This window comes from Cupressus sempervirens, chromosome 7, assembly GCF_028749045.1.
Source record: "Cupressus sempervirens isolate cs-2001-9-10 chromosome 7, ASM2874904v1, whole genome shotgun sequence".
NCBI classification, from domain to species: domain Eukaryota; kingdom Viridiplantae; phylum Streptophyta; class Pinopsida; order Cupressales; family Cupressaceae; genus Cupressus; species Cupressus sempervirens.
This window is the reverse complement of record NC_143124.1, coordinates 53,505,773-53,526,129: the sequence shown is the minus strand read 5'-3', so window position 1 is coordinate 53,526,129 and position 20,357 is coordinate 53,505,773. Positions and strand designations below refer to the sequence as shown.

Here is a 20,357-nt window from a genome sequence, read left to right as displayed (position 1 = left end):
ATTCAATCACATGCATGAAAGTAATAACACATAACACAATATTTTTTACCTAGAAACTCTCCAAGGTGAAGGTAAAACTGGGGTGGGGATGACACTCACAAATCTTCACTACTATAGTAATAAAGTTAACCAAGTAAGGTTACAATGATTGATCATAAAATATGATCTACTATGTGAGGAGTTTGTCCTATTAAAGACTTAAGAAACTATTAGGTTTCACCTTGTTAAAGGATTTGACACCTAAAACTAAGTAAGGACTCTATTAGGATATTTACAAAGATTTTCTAAGATCACTTTGTTAAGAGATTTATCCTTACTCAAGTCTATTAAAATTGATTCAATACCCAACTCTCAATTTTCTCTACAAGATGATTTTGAGTCTTCTCCTTCCTAACTAATCCTTTCCTTTGATCTGATAACACTTGTCTTCCCCTTTCACATTCACTTCTTATGAATAGGTCACTTTCTTTGTTAGATGATAACAAAACCCTTGAATGACATCTTATATTTTCTCTTCCTATTTTCTCACAATCTCCTCCTTTGTCCCTAACTTTGTCACACGCACTATCACTTTCACAATCTAGGTTAAGATCATCGCTATTTAAAGACTCCATCAAGAGTCTTCTAAATGGTTCCTTGTTTTGCCTCTTCATCTTGATCATTGAACATACACATGGGGATATGTGATCCACACCATGTAAAGTTCTATAATAACTTCTTCAATACTTAAATAAACCTTCCAAGTCAGCTTGATAGTCTTTTTTCCTAAAACACTATTCTATTCCTGACTTTTATGTAAACTATGCATTTCTTGGCCGTTACTATTTTTGATGGTCAACATATATTATGCTTGACACATACTACATCACTTGGTACTTATATAATTAGAGTTTCACGTGATTGCTGATGACTTGCTCGATCGTTGATGAGCTCAATACATATAGAAAATTATTTGTGACTGTACTTGACTTCTATAGAATAGCTTGGTACATAGTATCTTATGTACATGACTTAGCCTATGTAGAGTAGCTCAATTGCAGTGATGATTGTTTGACTCTACCTTGTAAATGACTAAGTGGTTGATACTAAAAGAAAATAGTGGTTAGAGATACCAACACAAATAAAGAGGATGGGAGATAATTTTGAAGTAGTCATGGATGCCTATTTTGAAGAATTCAAAACTAAAATGATGATCAAGATGAGGATTCCAAAATCCATTGTAGATAAATATTATGATGAAATATACTTCATTACAGCCATAGATTTTGTGTATGCACAGTAAGTAATACCAAGGATAGTATGGTTGAGGCCTATTACCTATGAGGTAAATGTTGATGAAATATCAATGACAATCACTACACTATTGGAAGAGGACATAGATTCTAGTGCTGAGTAGTTTGGCACATATTAAACAATAATTGCCAAGTTGACTGCTGAAGTTGGCACACCTAAGGCAGAAAAGAAAAGAAAAAGAAAAATTGCTAAGGCTAGTAAAATGGAACAAGGAAAAGGGTTAGGTCAACCCTTAGAGGCCAAGGAAGGAAAAGGAAAAGAGCTTGTAGTTGTGAAGTAGAAGGACACAAATCAAAGGAAGGTTGTACTAATTGCACTAAAGGTAAAGGAGGACCTCCAGAGAGATATGCAAGAATTGGTGACACCATAAAGACCAAAGGGATAGGTTATCATTACTAAAAGGAGGTCAACACAACCTACTACTGAGCTACTACTAGGAGGTCCATCAAAGAATAGAAAGAAGACAAATGAGCAAGTAAAACCAAAGACGAAGCTAATAGTTGAACAAGAGGAGGAGAGGAAGAAGAAAGGAAAGAGTCTGATGAGACCAAAAAACTAAAAGTTGTAAAGAAAATCCCTCTAATGATGTGGATCAGGTATGTGAAAAACTAGTAGAATCAGAAAGTATTTTGACTCTTAAACACTTATGGTATGATTATTTGAGCAATGAAGATCAAGATAAGCTTGAATAAGCTTTAATTGACATGTTGATCAAGTTTAGGCCCATACCTATGGAATTAGTAACTAGAATCCTTGTGGGATTGTATAATAGAGTGGATGCATGATTGAAATGGGCATTAACCATAGAGAAGAAAATAAGAGAAACAACATTGGCACAAGTCATGCTAGATTTTGGAAAGACACACATGTCTATAACCCTTAAAGATAATGTTAAGAAGCTTATGCCAAGGAACATGGCATAAAAAGTTTAAAAGAGTAAAGTTGCTAAAGTTGAGAAAGCTAGTATTAAATTATGAAAATAAGTATTTGGAGTACTCACTCCAACTATAGAAGTGAGGGAAGGCCAAGATGCTACAAAACTTGATATGAACCTAATGATACTATCATAATTGAAGATGATAATGGCATCCCTCTACCTAATCCAAATGTACTCACTAAAGAGGAAATCTAAAGATTGATGAAGGACTCAAGAAAACTCTGTACAAATCAAATTATGTTATAGGTAATTGAATATCCAAAGCCCGAAGATGGTACACCTAAGAGGGGAAAGAAAAGAAAAGAAAAAGTTACTGAGGCTAATAAAATGTAACAAGGAGAAGGGTTGGGTCAATCATTAGAGGCCAAGGAAGGAAAAGGAAAAGAGCTTGCAGTTGTGAAACAAAAGGCCACAAAACAAAGGAAGGTTGTAATAATTGCATTGAAGGTAAAGGAAGACCTCCTGAGAGATATGCAAGAAATGGTGACACCATCAAAGCCAAAGGGAAATTTTATCATTACTAGAAGGAGGTGAGTACAACCTACTACCGAGCTACTACTAGGAAGTTCATCAAAGAAGAGAAAGCATATAGATGAGAAAGTAAAAGCAAAGATGAAGCTAATAGTTACAGAAGAGGAGGAAGAAGAAAGGACAGAGTCTGATGAGACCAGAAAACTACAATTTGTAAAGATACTCCCTCTAATGACTATGGATCAGGTATGTGAAAAGCTGATAGAATCAGAAAGTATTTTGGATCTTAAAGACTTATGATATGATTCTGTGAGAAATAAAGATCAAGATAAACTTGAAGAAAAATTAATTGATATGTTGATCAAGTTTCGGTTAATGCCTATGGAATTAGGAGCTTGAATTCCTATGGGATTTTATAACAGAGTGGATGCCAACTAGAAATTGGAATTGACAATAGAGAAATAAATAAGAGAAACAACATTGGCACAAGTCATGCTCGATTTGGTAAAGACACATGTGTCTATAGCCCTTAAAGATTTTGTTAATCTAAGCTTATGCCAAGGGATAGGGCATACAAATTTTTAAAGAATAAAGTTCTTGAAGCTAAGGAAGCTAGTGTTAAATTCTAGAAAGATGTATTTGGAGTACTCATTGCAACTATAGAGGTGAAGGAAGGCCAAGATGCTACAGAACTTGAAGATAAAAATGATCAGGAACTAGCCTAGCTAGTAGCAAAAAATGAAAAACTTATTAGTGGATATGAACCAAAGGATACTATCAAAATTGAAGATGATAATGACATCCCTCCACCTGATTCAAATGTACTCACTAAGGAGGAAATCCAAGGATTGATGAAGGACTCAAACAAACTCTATACAAATCCAATTATGTTACAAGTAATTGAATATCTAAAGCTTTAAGTTAAGAAGACTGATGATGCTATAGTCACACCATCTATAGAGGATACAAGTGTTGAGCAACATGGTAGGGAATTGATTGTATATTCACCACCTATGACTTGAATGAAAATTTTGAAAAAGGAAGAAAAATTATGAGAAAGTTTCAAGCACAAAGTCGGTAGATAAAGAAATGAGACATAAAGAGAAAGAGGCTACTCAAGCTCTCATTCAAATGTAGAGTGCAAGATTGCAAAACCTACACTAGTGATACCTATACAATAGGTGATATCTACACCAATGCAACAACCAAAGGAGACAAGTGGGAAAGGGAAGCAATTACAGCTATAACTATCAAGTGATCCACCCTTAAGATATCAGACTATGACTCATGTAGAAGAGGATGATGATGAGTCAGTAGACCTTAATGAGGTAATTACATTACCTAAATGTGATTTAAATAATCTGACCTTATAGAAAATGCTTCAATTGTAAATCTTGTTGAATCGAAAGGTCAAACAAGGACAACTAAAGAAAGAACATAAGAGAAGATAGGCATTGCATATTGTCAAAGAAATTTTTATAGATTCTTTTAGTATTATAGATGTAAATCATCAGCATACAATTTTGGATCTACTAGTATATGTAGTAGATAGAGTTCAGGTAGAGGACATAGAAACAAATGAGAAGTTGTTAAAATGGTCTAAAAGGAGAATGAAGCATAAAGTATTTCAGAAAGTTTCGCATGAACTTGTATAGTGCCAAGCTAAGCTTTCTATAGCTATTACACAATTGGCAACAATTTTGAAAATAATAGATTCTTTATACTTAAAAGTGTGTGATACAGATTTGTTTACAACAGATACTAATTGATCATTAGAGATTTTACATGCAAGTATGAAAACCTATGTTCACTCATTGAGAAAGAATGCAAGTTCAAGTTCATTTTCATTTAGTAAACTTGCATTCAATCAGACAAGGTTAGCTAAGCTCGTAGCTAAATATGTATAAATACAAAATAAGTTGGCACTAATTCGACATTAATTATTTTCATACATAAATATAATTTAGAAAGTTATTTCTATTGCCAAGGAAATTTTGAAGAGAGACACAAATTTTGCACATATTGTAGGATTCATCGTCCTAGCTATTGAGCTAGAGTATAAGTTTCAAATTTTGGAAAAAGGTACAAGATAGATGGAACAAAGGATATGCCAATACTGTGGCAAGTTATTAGATTTTTTTGAGAAGTTCCAACACACCCCAACATCCCCAACTACCATTACTGACAAATACAAAGGGGATAATTGCTGAAATCAATCATATAATCAAATTTCGGTTTCATGGTAGAGTGCATTTTTGAAAGAAATGATTTCATGACATAGTTTTTTTGTTGCTAATGTCAAAGTGGAAGATCATTGATCTCTAAGCCTATGCTGTCAATTAGTGACCAAACACTTAGTTAATTGCAAGCCATTTACTAGGCAAGATTACAAGGTCATCACTGCGATCAAGTTATCTAGTAAAGGCCAAGCAAACAATACTTAGATAGAGAAGAACAATGATTGCCAAGCATTTAGTAGAGACTAAGAAGATATGTGAGCCAAGGAATATAGTATGAGCCGAGTAATATAATGATGATTGAGCATATTGAGAAGTTATCAAGTATCAAGCACACAAACTTATAGAAGCCAAGCAATAGCATACATAACTAAGCATCAGAGCACTGAAGTGACAAGAAATGTAGTTTTGATATGTGAGTTCATAATGGCACAAAATCATATGTGAATCTTTTTGGTTGACATTTCTATGAAATTTAATATTTGTAGAGCTAGATAAGATTCTGATTATGTGTCATTGGAAGGTGGTGATGATCCCTAGACAAATAATTCAACCAATCAAAAAAGTGATACAAACAACAAAAGGATGATGAAGTTTAAACAACTAATTAAGATCTAGAAGCTTCACATGAAGTGTATTTAAGGAGGATTCTAACCCTAGAATCAAAAGGAAATGGATGGATGAAATGCAAAAAGGATACACACATGTGAAGGAGTTAAAGAGATAGATCCAATAGAGAGAGCAATCAGAGTAGTGAAGGACTAAACATATTTATCAGATTAGGATAATCAAATTAGTAATAGAGGAAAGAGGAGACCCAAGATCAGCTTGTAGAGCATACTGAGGCTCGAGTATTGAATCAGTTATTTTTCAATTGAGATAGGGTAAATCTCTTAACAGAGTTGTCCTAACAAGCCTATGTAAATCTCCTAATAGAGTCCTTACTTTAGTGTAAGTTTTGAGCCCTCTAACAAGGAAAGAACTAATAGTCCCTTAAGTCTTTAACACGATAGACCTTTCACCAAGTACATCATATCTTATGAACAAACATTGTAACCTTAACACGTTAACTTTATTGTTGCATTAGTGAAGATTTGTGGGTTTTATCCCCATCCCAATTTTACCTTCATCTTGAAATGTTTCTGGGTAACCAAATTAGTGTGTTATGTGTTGAACTGTTATGGATGTGATGAACTTATTTTATGTTTCAACATCACAGTTTTAATGATGCACCCTACACATCCCCCTGACATATATACCAACAATATCTTTTATGTAAACCAACTTTATCAATTTTTCTGAGTGTCTTACAATTATTTGAAAATTGTATAGATAAATGAAGATACAATTTTTTTGAAATAAAAGAAACCCTAAAAATGTTCAAAAGACTTTTCACAAATATAATTTACAAATTTATTAAAAAGCTTTAATAAATAAATTATTAAATTATTATCCTTATAAAACAATTTGTGAATTTGAAATTAACTTATTTAAAAAGGAGTATTATTAAGAATTGAAAATATGTAAAACTATTCCATATTAATACATTATAAATATAACGTTAAACTAGGCTCATCCTTAAATCATAATACGAATTATTCTTCATTATAGTTTTTTAATACTTTTATCGATAAACTTCATATATATATTGACCCAATTTCTATTTATATATTTAGAATTATTACATTCATTAAAAAAACATGTCTAAATAATCTTTTTAAAAATTAAAAACACCTCTCTTATAATGATTGATAGTTATATATCTGATTGCAGCAGCAGTTTTCCGAAAAGTACACTAGTCTACAGCAGTAATGTAATAATTTGCGGATCACTTATTGTTTACCCCAATTTGTCATCAAGCGAGGTCTACGCTTAATCCTTTTCGCATTCCTCAAATTGCCTGCCAGCAAGTGAGCTTTGCACTTCAGTCCCCATAGTCACAGTCATTTGTTTGAAAGCCTCCACAACTTTCTCTTCCTCTGCAATCACTAGCTTTCCCCTCCCCAACTCCACGCTCCTGGATCTCCGGCTGTCATATATTACTCTAATTTCATACTTCTCCTCCCTCCGAAGGGAAGCTTCTGTGCAAACACCTAAACATATCCATTTGCCCTCTCCCGCACTCAAGGAACGAGAATAAGTAACGAACTCTAAGTTTATATAGGTATCTTCTGAAGTGGTATTTATATTATAACACACCATCGCTGCCTGGTTGAAACGACGCCTCTGCCCGCCTTTTAATCTCATATAGCCAATTTCTTTAAGCTTCCGATTCATCTCATTAAGCTCCTCCACGCATGAATCTACAAAATTGAGACCAGAAAGGCAAAAGAATTCACGACTGACTCCACACCACGCTCTGTCCATATTATACACTGGGATGGCAATTTCTGCAAACACATAAAATTTACGGTCAATCCAAATCATGATACTCGAGATAATGAGTTGATGAATCTAAAGACTATAATTACCTTCATAGTTGTGAGACAAGGTTCAAACGCTGATATGTTGCATGCTGCTGAGAGATATAGTCTCTGCAGTCCCTCAACATGTTCCAGATTTTGTATGGGTGGAACATTCCACCAAGTCAGTGCTCTCACCTCCTCCAATGATCTGCAATTTTTAAGGCCTTGTATTTTCATTGGTTGGTCAGCAGTTTCTCTGAGTTCAAAGTCTCTGAGTAAGAGGAGACTTGCAAAACTTCGAAGCTCATCTAGTTCGCTCCCGCAGTACTCTATAGGCAGTTTCTCAAGGTTCTTCATGCCTGATAAAACGTGTATGTCCTTCAGCTTTCTACATTTGCTCAGTTCTAAGTCCTTTACTGATACTGGCAAGGTTTTGATCTCGTCTAACTGCTTATTACTGTAAAGGCCTAGGGATTCCAGCCTGGGGCAGCATTCTTGAGAGATTGATATACTTGACACAGGAATGCAGGATAAGTGGAGCCTTTTGAGATTCCAGAATGACGTAGAAAAAGACTCCGACAGGAGAGCGAATTCAGTGATTGGGCACCTTAGAATATACAGACTTTCAATCTTGGCAAGCTGCGCATTTGTTTCAGGTAGAGGCTTCTTTACAAGACTAGACTTCATGCTCTGCTCTTCCAACTGATTAATACTTCTGAAAGGCTTAAGTAAAGATCCCGCCCGTGGCTATACAGCCACGAAAATGCACTTCATTTACATTACTTTTTCTAACTTCTTAAAAAATTGACTAAGTCCTCTCCTTCGTATGAAAGTGCATTTTCGTGGCTGTATAGACGTTGCCAAAGATCCCAACTTCGCAGAGCACCAAACTCGTACACTTTTTAAGGAGGACAAATGGCTCAGAGATTTAGGCAGTGCTATCAATTCATGACAGTCATTAATGTGAAGTTCAGACAAAGAGGACAAACGACCCACAGATTCTGGTGCATATTTTAACTTTTTACAATCAAAAAGATAGAAGCTGGTTAAGAAAGACAGTTTGCCAATAGACTCGGGCAATGTTACCAACTCTCCACAACTGCTGATGGTTAGACTCCTCAAAGAGGAGAGATTCCCAACTGACTCAGGCAAGCTTGTCAAGAACTCACTCCCTATCTCCAGCACCTCCAATTTACTCAGTTCCCCAATGTTAATTGGTAATTCCCTTAATCTGGTGTACGTTACTTCAGATGTCTCAACGACAACTGGTTTGTGATATGCTGAGGTAGCTCCTGTATTTCGCACGGGGAAAAATCCAGAGTCTCCAGCTTTGTCACATTTTCCAGAATACAATCGTTCTGATCTGGCGTCAAGGTGAGCTCCTGGCAACAAATTGAATTGATATATTGTAGATTTCTGAGCTGTTTGAAAGGATCAGGCAACGTCCTCAGCTTTGTACAATAACTTATCTGTAAATGTCGAAGATTTGACAAATTGCCGAAGTTGTCAGGCAGTGATGTAAGCTTCGAGCAATCACTCAAATCTAGGTGTCGTAGGTTTGACAACTTGCGAAAGTTGCCAGGCAGTGACGTTAGCTTTGAGCAATCACTCAAATCTAGATGCTGCAGATTTGTGAGATTGCCAAAGTTGCTAGGAAGTGATGTTAGCTCACCACATCCCTTAAGCTGAAGGTACTCCAGTGACTCAAGTTGACAAAACTCTTGTGGAAGACCTTCTATAGGCAGACAATCTGAGAATCTGCTGCTCAAGCATATCTTTTTCAAGTATTTAAACCACTTTATTGACCTTGGAAATTTCAGGTACTTTCCGGCATCTGTAAGATTCAGCTCCCTTAATTCCAAAGGAGGCTGAAGCCAGGTTGATTCTTAATTCACAGAAAATCGTGCAAAAATCATGAAACAACTTACTCAATTCATTCAAGAAAACTTTGATTGTAAAACAAAATACTTACATCGGTAGTGTCGTTCCACAGTTCTTCCAAGTAATAAGTATGCGGAAGTTCTAACACCCTCAAATTTTTCAAGACTAGCCACGATGGAAGCTCTGTCCCAGGCATGTTTCGCCATCGCAGCCAGAGAAGGGCTGGGAATAATGTTGCTAATTCTTCGGTAAAATAATCCCCCTTAACATCGAGGATAGAACGTGTATAAAGACGACTAGACTTTGTAGAGCTGCATTTCAAAAGTTCCATACATTCTTCAAAAGGTGCACCCTGATGGGATGAGCACTATTCGCAGAAATCATCCGATGCCGCTTTTATCCAACGGATCATCGGTACTCCTCCCTCAATGGAAAACGCAAAGGTAAAAAACCATTTTAAACAATAAAGATAGCAGTCTAATTAACAAACAAAGCATTCATGCTAAATATCATACAGCATATAGAAATATATATTAAGCTCACCGCGTTCTGTTTCTGAATGGCCGTGATTTGCTGTGACGACCAAATGCGCACGGATGACCATCCCGTGGCGATTTGTCTTCCGAGATCCCTCAGATGATCATGCATTTTTATCTGATTGAGCTCGTCGACATCAACCAAACACTTACTTTCAAGCACTTCCAAACTATGCTACCCATTCCATCCAAACCCATCACTCACTGCGACTGCCAAACTTTTCTCTTCTCCTATAAAAAAACAGGCTATATCTAAGAATACCTCTTTTTCCTCCTCGTCCAGTTCATGGAAGCTTATTTTGAGCTTCTCTTTAATGTCACTGGGCAACAATCTTGATGCCTTCTTCAATTGAGATTCCCTGTATTCTTTGGACTTACGGTAAAGTAGTCCTCCAAAAACTTCAAGGGACAAGGGTAATCCATTGCAAAATTGTACGAACTTCTGAACAAAATTTTGAAATTCATTAGGAGAAGGATTTAGGAAAGCGTGCCCGCAGAAAAGCTCTCTAGCATGGTCAAGATTTAATCCTTTCATCTGGTAAATGGAAGAGATTCCCCATGATTTAAGAATACCTAGTTCCCGACTTGTAACAATTATAAGACTACCTTGTTCAGAGTTGTCAATTTCAGGCAATAAAGCATTTAGTTGTTCTAAATTATCCACATCATCCAAAATTATGAGCACTTCAAGAAATCTTAATCGCTTTTGAAGAACCATTTTTCCTTCTTCAACGTCATCAAATTGACTAGTAACATCACCAATGTCTTGCACAAGTTTCTTTTGTTTTTTAGACAATTCTTTTTTGTTTGCTGCGTCTCGAACTTCAGAAAGAAACCTGGATCTTTGTATGGAGAAACTTTTCCCATTATATATTTCGTTTGCAAGGTTGTTTTTCCACAACCTCCCATGCCAACAATTCTTATAATTTGTATCTTTTTAGAAGAATCAAGTACACTTTCAAAATCATTTGCTACATCCTCAAGTCTCACTGGATGTTTGCCTACCACAAGTGGCAACTCCTTTTTCATGTGTTTTATCACACAATTTACAACGTTCTTTAACAATATTTGGTCATCTCTAACAAAAAAATCAAACATAACCATCTTCAAATAGTGTAGCTTGAATAACAAATATAAGCAAAGAAATATAATTGGTGCAGAGGCACCTAAATTTCAAGAAGACAAAGATATAAAAGCTAGAGAAGCCATTTGTAATAAGTTGTCAAAGGAGGTCTTAATATGATAAATAATGTAAAAATGTTTATTTAATTGGTGAATGGATCTATTGACATCCATCTAAAGTCATTTGAGTCATTTGTATTGTATTTGGGTCAAGTTGTAAAGGCTATGAAGCCATTTTTTGTCAAAAATGTAAAAGTTGCGTAAAAAAGTTGTAAAATGCAACTTTGAGAAAGTTGTTAATAATAGAAAAATGATGTAAAAGGGTATATGGTTGGTCTTGGGGGTAGTTAGGAAGGTTTATAACTGTCAAATGGATATAAAAACCATTGTATGGTCGAACCAAATCAATTTTGAAAGAAGAGGAAATACTTTGATACAGTTTTGGTGCATTTTATTGTTGTGATTTTGATTGTTTTTTTAGTTTTAGAGTAGTTTCCAGGCCTTGTACGGCCATGTACAGCCTGGAAACCATGTAATATAATAATGGATATATAGTATGATGAATCCTTCTTCTCATGCTTTTGGTTTGGTTCAATTTTATGAAGAAATAAATAAGTTATGGGTATTTTGGTGAAAGTGGATGTTTGCAGATTTGAGATTCGCTGAATACAGTCATGTTACAGCGTATGATGCGGACAGATTTTGGAGACTCAAGATCTATAATGATATTCATTGGAAAGATATGTGAACTAACTTTCATTTCCAACTGGTTTGAATCATTTTTGTATAGACTTGTGAAAGTTATGGGCATTTGAGTGAAAACTGGTTTTTAACAATTTTCATTGGAGTTACAGACAGTGATTTGTGCTTGAAACTTTATATATGAATGAGAAAAATGAATGGCTTACATATTTGGAAACTAGAATCACAAATGGATAATATGGAATTGGTTTGGTTTAATTTAGATTTATTTTGAGGAAGATATGTGATTCCCTAGGAAGGGTTACCAGTTTTGGTTTTGGTTTATGACAGAGAAAATGGGTCTTTGTTTAGAGTACATAATTTATAATCTGCTTATTAGATTGGTCTCAGATTTGGATATGTTTTAGAATTACTAATTTGGAAAAATTTCTCCAAAAGATTTTTTAAGAAGACATTTAGAACAGAAGTTATGAACAATGGAATCAGACATAGAAATCTGATTGTGTGAGTGAAGATTTTGTCTTTATTGGTGTATAATGTCAGGGTTCTTTGTTGTAATCTTTGAGATGTTCTTGGTTCCTTGAGGGTGTACCAGCCTATTGTGAATCCCTTGAGTTGAACTAAGATTCCTTAAAGATAAATATAAAGGGCTCTGCATCAGATTGGTATTAGAGCTCAGAAGATTCTGAGCGTGTAGATGGAAGATGATCTACACCAGGCAGTGTTGGGTTGTTTTGGATTCTTATTTTGAAGTTTGTGGTTGCAGAATAGTGCTGGTTCGCTCAGCTGCAATGGGTGGACAGGAGAGGTCTACCAAAGGATCATAGGAGATGATCCAGGGCCAGAGAGGATGGTCCTTTGTGTGTTACCAATAGACTGGGGAGAGAGGCATGATGGGACTCCCAGGTGAGGGACAAGAGGTTGTGATGCAGCATGGAGGAGTGGACTGAGGAATGAGAAGCACCATAGAGGCAACCAACATAACTCCATTAATGGGAGTCATTAGTGAAAGAGATAGGAAAGTGGAGGAGGCATCAATCCAGTGATGATGGTGAAGAGGCAAAGGAAAAGATGAGGATTTTGATCTAATATTTTTTCTTGCAGATTATTAATTCCATGTTTCCAAGGGACTTGGAAACTTTTCAAGGTTGGGAGTATGGTGCAAAGGCACCTAAATTTCAAGAAGACAAAGATATAAAAGCTAGAGAAGTCATTTGTAATAAGTTGTCAAAGGAGGTCTTAATATGATAAATAATGTAAAAATGTTTATTTAATTGGTGAATGGATCTATTGACATCCATCTAAAGTCATTTGAGTCATTTGTATTGTATTTGGGTCAAGTTGTAAAGGCTATGAAGCCATTTTTTGTCAAAAATGTAAAAGTTGCGTAAAAAAGTTGTAAAATGCAACTTTGAGAAAGTTGTTAATAATAGAAAAATGATGTAAAAGGGTATATGGTTGGTCTTGGGGGTAGTTAGGAAGGTTTATAACTGTCAAATAGATATAAAAACCATTTTATGGTCGAACCAAATCAATTTTGGAAGAAGAGGAAATACTTTGATACATTTTTGGTGCATTTTATTGTTGTGGTTTTGATTGTTTTTTAAGTTTTAGAGTAGTTTCCAGGCCTTGTACGGCCATGTACATCCTAGAAACCATGTAATATAATAATGGATATATAGTATGATGAATCCTTCTTCTCATGCTTTTGGTTTGGTTCAAGAAATAAATAAGTTATGGGTATTTTGGTGAAAGTGGATGTTTGCAGATTTGAGATTCGCTGAATACAGTCATGTTACAGCGTATGATGCGGACAGATTTTGGAGACTCAAGATCTATAATGATATTCATTGGAAAGATATGTGAACTAACTTTCATTTCCAACTGGTTTGAATCATTTTTATATAGATTTGTGAAAGTTATGGGCATTTGAGTGAAAACTGATTTTTAACAATTTTCATTGGAGTTACAGACAGTGATTTGTGCTTGAAACTTTATAAATGAATGAGAAAAATGAATGGCTTACATATTTGGAAACTAGACTCACAAATGGATAATATGGAATTGGTTTGGTTTAATTTAGATTTATTTTGAGGAAGATATGTGATTCCCTAGAAAGGGTTACCAGTTTTGGTTCTAGTTTATGACAGAGAAAATGGGTCTTTGTTCAGAGTACATAATTTATAATATTCTTATTGGATTGGTCTTAGATTTGGATATGTTTTAGAATTACTAATTTGAAACAATTCTTCCAAAAGGTTTTTCAAGAAGACATTTAGAACAGAAGTTATGAACAATGGAATCAGACATAGAAATCTGATTGTGTGAGTGAAGATTTTGTCTTTATTGGTGTATAATGTCAGGGTTCTTTGTTGTAATCTTTGAGATGTTCTTGGTTCCTTGAGGGTGTACCAGCCTATTGTGAATCCCTTGAGTTGAACTAAGATTCCTTAAAGATAAATATAAAGGGCTCTGCATCAATAATCTACTTTGCAAATTTTAAATTTAGACTAAACCAATTGTTCAAATACTAGAAGATAGATAGAAGGAAAATAAATAATTACATAACACCAAAAATCTTTTGTTAAAATAATCGGCATGAGACTTAAATTGGAAAAAGTTTGATATAAAGATAAATTATAAAATATAGAAGGTTATGTATGAAGTTGATAAAGTTATTGGTAAATTTGTAATAAAACTCCAAGTTGTTAGTTTATGTTGACTTCAAAGAATTGATTTACTAGTTCAACAAATTTGTAAATGAGATCTGAGTTGACTAGTACAAAAATATGTATGTTTTTTAATATGTGTCTCTATGTACATATATATGCAACCCAAAAGCATGAATTAAGATTAGAATACCACATATTATCATTCAAAAAAACACTACAAACTTGTAATCATAGTACATATTTACTATCAATATCAAAATACTCAAATAATATTAAGTTCAAGTATCATTATTTTAACTATCAACAATTGAAACTTTACATTAATTTTAAATCATCTAATGGATTTTCTAAATGCTCGTCTCTTCTTCTTCCTTAAACGCATTAGTTGATTCACAAACATTGTCATAGCTAATTGGATCAATTGCATTAGTAACATTATTTCTTTCCAAGTCCTTGCTTATTACTTTTAATTATACAAAGATCTTGTATGAATATTGTTAATTAACATCAAATTTTTAAAACTATTATAAACGTAGATTTCAAGCCCCTTCACCTATTGAAGATATTGTTTAGTATTTAAAATGATTTATCACTATAGAGAGATTCCAATTAATCATCTGGTCATTAGCAATTGGATATACAAGTTTTACTATATAAAGTCCCTTGGGCTAGCTTAATTTGATGTAATAGAAATATGAACTTTCAAAAAATTTTAAATATTTAATGTTAATAATATTATCAAAATTCTATAATAATTAGTTTTAGTAGAAAATTATATATTTTTTCTTTTTGGAACTATACATGATTTGCAATTAATTTCCTATGTTTGACCTAGTCTGACCATGGTTCAACCTAAACGAACCAACATACCTAGGCTCAAACCTAGGTGAAACTAGAAGTAGGACCAAGAAACAATTCATAATTTTCTTGGCCCATAGGGCCAAGGGGAGAACTAGGTAATAAAAATAATACTTCATTTAAATATATGTAAGAAAGTGTCCCGCCTTGTTAAATGATGTGAGAGGATCAAAAAATATTATCACATCCAAGATATTGTCTAATTTCATATTATTGAACTATCATTAAAAATCTAATACCTCACAAGACATAATAATGTCTCAAAAAAAGTCACATAAATATGTTTTCATCTAAGAAGCACAAAAATATCACTGCATGGTACAAAATAAAATAAGAAATCCTTCTATTTGATTGAAGAAATGAGCCCAAAAACTTACAAAATGAGTATTCATAGTTGCTAGGATCTTCATGTCATTTCAAGATCTTACTTTGCAATATTAGTATGGGAGATGACCTTAAATTAAGAGAAGATTGAGTACTTGATTTTAATTCTCCATACATGTAGTATTCAATTCTATACACGGAGGCACAAAAGTCACATCAATATGTTATTTTGCTACAACACAATATGTATAAGATATTATATTTCTTTAATGGAAAGTTGATATGCCTTTGAAATAACAATATATAGATACTTTTGATAACTTGATGACTCTAAATTCAATTATGGGTTGCTGATTTTTTTCTAAATAGTTTTGATTGATTGAATAAATTTTCCTCCTTTCACTAAAATCATGAATCTTAGTCATCTGTTGCATTTGAGATCTCCATGTGAGGATCACTCCTCTAAATCATCAAGAGTTATGTAGGAGAATTATTGCAAGGATAATGCCATTTTTTTTATAATCATCATTTTTTAAAAAAAATCACGGTGATAGTTGTGATCATATTCTAATCATTTCATCATTATCTTTATCCTCTTTTATTATATATTTTCATTTGAAGTTACTTTTTATTTCAAGTTATGGAGATAAAGTAGAATATACTTTCCTTTAATTAGTTTTGTTAAATTAAAGTAGTTGTGGATGTTGACTTGTATGAATCACATAGACCCAAGATAAGAGTCTCTTTCATGGTCAGCTAATGAATGAGCTAGTACTTACCTTTGATTGGTATTGAATCCTTGCATCTATTTGATGGGATTACAGAGGAAGTGTTGATTTGAAAATAAGTATACCTTAAAGGCATGTACTAGGTGATTTAAATTATTAATTAAGCTGCATCTAGTAGATTCCAAAGCATTAACAATTATTTGTATTCAAAATTAGGAGGAGAACTAATAATCAAGTTTAAGTTGAGAAGTCAAGAATTTGAAAATATAAGCAATATTTTTTACTATACATTGTGAAGCCATATCTTTATCTAATGGAATCATTAAATTCTGAGAAACAACATAGGTCTCAAAGTTTTAATTAGTATATTACATCTTTTTATTTATAATTTTTGTAGTTAATGAAACTTTGAAGTCATTACATGATCTTACATTGTAAATATAGCATGGGAGATAACCTTATTCAATAGAGGATTGGATATTTGATGTTTTAGTATGAAACATTTAGAATTTCAATTTTGTTTATTGAAGTGTAATAAAACTACCATAATCATATCTTAGTACCATAAATGTCTCTCCTCTTGGAGTCCAACATAGTGAGATGCTCATGCCACCCCTTCTTCAACAAGCTATCCTCGATTTCAGCATACTTTCCCATTCTTTACTAGAATGTGTACACATTTTTTCTATACAAATACAACCTCACTCTTAGTATTTCAATCAAAGCCACGATGTTTGAAACATTTTTTAACTTCTTGAGCTTCATCTTCTTTTCCCTTATTATCTTCTATGTAATTTTCTTCAATTTCTTGGATGCTAGTTTTCTTGCCTCTATTCCTTGGGGATCTCTTTCATCATTCTTTTCCAAGTAATGGATTTATAATGAATAATCCTTATATTCCCTAGTTGGTGAGGGCACAAGCATAACATTCAAACTTCTAGCTTGTAGATTGGAAATTGAACTTGGTAAAGTAATCTCATTTTAATATGCTTGATTTCATGGCATCATATGCCTCAATTACATCTTCATCAACTTAATCTTTGTGCACTAATTTATTTTTGTTCTTTGTCACTTTTATGCAAATTGCATCGCCCTCAAATGTAAAGGAAACTCCACAAAAGAAGTATTCTCTAATCCTTCTTCATTCTTAGAAGTATGAAAATCATCTTTTCCTTTTGCATGAGGCCAGTAAGTCTGAAACCAATTTCACAAGGCCATCTGCTCTTGTAATTATATGTCATAATTATATCAATACAATGGAAAGAGATAAGATCAATATGATCCTCTTCTTCAAGTGAATCCTCAATTTTTCATCCATCCCACCAACATTAGTGATGTTTCATTGAAATTTTCAATACACAACATCTCTTTCTAAATTAGCAAGAAACCCATCAATGAAAAAATTAACTTGATCTTCTTCTATATTTTCTCAACGTCATGTTGGCTATGATATCAATTGTAAATTGTAAACAAGAAGAGATATTGAATTAAAAATAGAAAATCAATAAAAAAACATGAGAAATGACATATACTAATTTAACAAATTTCTACGTCCACTCTCATGAGTGGATCACTCTATTATTCAATGTTTAATACATACAATAAATAAATTACACACATATCTATAGAGTAGCATAATACTGCCAAGGAATAGAGGTGAAGATGAATACTCACATGATTGTTGGGCTTCACATTCCCAACAAGAAGACTGTAGATTAATTTTGTGGAGCTCAAAGTCTAATATTATGACTCTTGAACTTATAAAATGAAAATGTCAATGATACAAAACAATAATGTGTGGTGAATTTAGTAGCTTAAAAGTTGGAGACCCTCAATTCACACCTTTATTTATAGAAGTATGCACTTAAGTGGGAATGTGATTTGTAATTTTGCACATCCCATAAGTCCTATAAATGGTAAGTTAGCTATTCACATCCTTAAAAATGAAGAGGAAAGAATAACTTGTCTTCTTAAAATATTAAATTTCGGAAAACTGTAGGTAGTTACTATTTTTTATTTAAAGATAAATACATTTTATACTATTTTAAAGAACAATATATACAATTAACAAGTTTGTAAAAAATAAAATAAATTAAACATATATGAACATGTATTAAATATCGTATCGTTTATTTTACTTTCCAAAAACATTTATAGCCTTTGCTAATTTTTTATAAATCTAATTTAAAAAAATTAAAACTGAACAACGTTTTGGCAAAAACTCTATACAAAAGTTGGGGAAAAGGCTTAAAATGAACACGAAAGACTATTTCCAATCGCACCATTTTCCAAAAAAAGATTTCATAGTAGAATGACAGTAGAGTGGGTGCATGCGATATGCAAAGCTGACAAGATGATGATCAATACTTACTCAATCCCTTCAGAAAATTCGCCTTTGGGGAGAGAAACTCTTTCGAGCGCGCTTTTCCATTCCTGCAGTTTTTGTGGGCTATACCTTTTCTTCCTTTCATGCTCGGCAAATACATCCGCAAAGACTCCTTTCACGTAGCGGACATCGCTAGGCTCAACATTGTAGAAGACGGGAATTATTGTGTTACCAGTTTTGAGCATAAACGAGAGCTCGTCCAAACACCAGGGGGATTGTGTATCGTTGGGTGAAAGTATAGCAATGTGAAAGAAAGAGGTACGCATGGCCTCTTGTATATCAGATGGTATGACATCACCCAAGTCAAGCTCCTTTTCATCCAGGAAAACTCTAAATCCCTTACCACAGAGCGTGTTATAAATAGAAGAGGCCAGCGTGTGTTTGGTGTCAGGACCCCGACGATTAATAAAGACATCATATGGCAGCTTCTTTGATGCGGATGCAGATGGAGGCGGAGCTTCCTCAAAAGCATAGTTACTGATCTGCTTATCTGTTGCCATTGGAACAAAAATAGATGAGCAACTCACACAAATTACAAGGTTTAATGAATGGAAGTGGGCTTCAGTTTTGCCAACGAGGAAGTCAGAAGGGCGAAGCATATAGGGCGGAAAATCATGGGCAAATTGGTAGAAATAGTGGTCGGTAGGACCGAAGCGTGGAAACAACGACGAAAACGGTCGTATGGAGAACCGGATCAGGTGTGAACAACACCAGCGAATCTTCTCACGAAAACGTGTGGGGACGGCGAGAGACTTCTGTCTTTAAGCGGTCTCCCAACTTTAGTCGAAATTATATTAAAGTGATTGGAATTGGAGGTAAACGTATTTCCTGCAGACCGGACGAAAGCTTGTGGAATCTGCTGGCCGGCAACATTTACCTAGCACCCAAAACAGACCCTTTTAATATAGTTACAAATAAATAAATAAATAAAATAAATTAATAGAGAAGGCTTTATTGTCAAATATTAATTGATGAAAATTTAATTAATTAATAATTATAAGAAATGCATCCGTTTGGGTGCTAATAGACAAAATGTTGAGGGCCTATCTTCACTTTCATTGATAAATAAATGAGAGGCTGGTTTTGTGATTAGTTTTGAAATTTTCATAGCAAATCAAATTGTGATATTATTGTAGATTTAGTATTGTTTTTAATTCAAATTTATTAATCTATATTTGATGAGTAATGGTTCACAATAACTCATTTTTCATTAGAATGGACTAATCATCACTTGTCATTCAACTATAAAGTTTCTTTCAATTTGTAGTCCATTTAGCTTTCTATCCAATCCGCAAAACATTTAGCAACTCTTGTGTCTTACGAACATTTCCTTATAGAATCCTTTAAGCTCATTATAGTCATAAATTTGTTTAATATGATTAATCGTAAGGAAGTCACCACTTCAAATAAATAGTACACTTTAAAGAATATTGAATAAATTTAAAAATTGCATATATAATGTTCTCAACATGAAGGTTTTGATTTTTGCACATTATTTTTTTGAGGGATGCATTTTTTAAGGTTATATCTGGCTAACCCTTTGTTGGTGGAATATATTGCAACTCTTTTATCAATAAATTTTAAGTCATGTGTCCTAAAGGAAGAGAATGTAGTATTGATCCACTCAAGTTTTCTTTCTTTGATGTAGAGGATGTCGTCAAACTTTATTAAAGTTAGTAGTCAAGCAACAAATGGGGTAGAGTTAACTCTTAACAAAAACTTATTTTGTGACTTTAATAGTGTTAAGCCATTCATCCAAAGAGGTTGTGCATCATGGTTGTTGTAACCCTTTCAAAGAACGCAAC

At 33.7% G+C, this 20,357-nt stretch overlaps 1 pseudogene; it reads right to left on the bottom strand.

Moving 5' to 3' along the window:
• Positions 1-6,810: 6,810 nt before the first annotated feature.
• On the bottom strand, positions 6,811-19,052 carry LOC149545445 (TMV resistance protein N-like; annotated as a pseudogene).
• Between the last annotated feature and the right edge of the window lie 1,305 nt (positions 19,053-20,357).